Genomic DNA, 832 nt, shown 5'->3' with positions numbered 1-832 from the left:
CAGTGGGAAAAACTAGGGATTGATCCCGTTATTCCCAGCCTGGCTCGCTCCTTAACAGAGGGAATTCCCTGGTTATCCGGAGGTGGTTTTTTCCTTCATCCTTATTCCAGCTCCTCCAGGTGCTTAAGATGGAAATCCTCCATTATTCCTTCGGGAATGCCGCGTCCTGGCGTTTAATTTGGGATAATCTTTAGGGAATAGATGCCATCCTTTAAATACCAGAATCCAAGGAATGTTGTTAATGATCCTGGAAATCCCTGAGGCCTCTGGTCCTCGTGTGGCTCCTAAAAAAAAAATAGGGATAAAACCCCTGCTGGGGAGATTTGGGAATCGCAACCGAGTTCTGGGGATTTTATTCCACTTCTGGGAGAAGTCTTGGCTTTTTTGGGGAATACCCTGATGGGAATTTAGTGATGGGGGAGGGGATGGAGCAGTTCCCATTCCGGCCGCTGGTGGCTTCTGAAGGTGAGGAATTCCAGCATATCCGTGGATCCCGTGGCGATGGAAAAGCTCCTGGGATGGGACGTTTTCCAGGAGAAAAGGGATCCAAGTGCAGGATCTTGGGGCTGTGGGAATATCCCAGGAGGGAAGAAGGGGGATCCCAGGGAGAAAAGGGTGGGGCTGGGGAATTCCAGGGGATTTTCCCGGCTTGGGAGACGCTCCAACTCCTGGAGCTCCTGCGGAACCTGATCCTGAACATCTCCAACCCAATTCCCACCTTTTAGTGGTATTCCCACCTTTCCCTCCAATCCCGAGCCAGGAAAGGGGACCAGGAGCGATTTCCAGGTCCCAGTGATAATTTGGGAATGTCCCTCCTTCCCTCAGTGACTTC

At 51.4% G+C, this 832-nt stretch overlaps 1 protein-coding gene across 1 annotated transcript in view; it reads left to right on the top strand.

The window, feature by feature from the left end:
- LOC113980246 (nuclear receptor coactivator 1-like) overlaps positions 1 to 832 on the top strand; it is a gene marked incomplete at its 3' end in the record, with an annotated part of 1,965 nt that overhangs the window by 648 nt on the left and 485 nt on the right. The window lies entirely within an intron of this gene.

Source organism: Neopelma chrysocephalum, unplaced genomic scaffold (genome assembly GCF_003984885.1).
Source record: "Neopelma chrysocephalum unplaced genomic scaffold, ASM398488v2 Primary Assembly neopelma1_93205, whole genome shotgun sequence".
Classification (NCBI taxonomy): Eukaryota; Metazoa; Chordata; class Aves; order Passeriformes; family Pipridae; genus Neopelma; species Neopelma chrysocephalum.
Note: the sequence above shows the minus strand (reverse complement) of the source record. Positions and strands in the feature narration are given on the sequence as shown.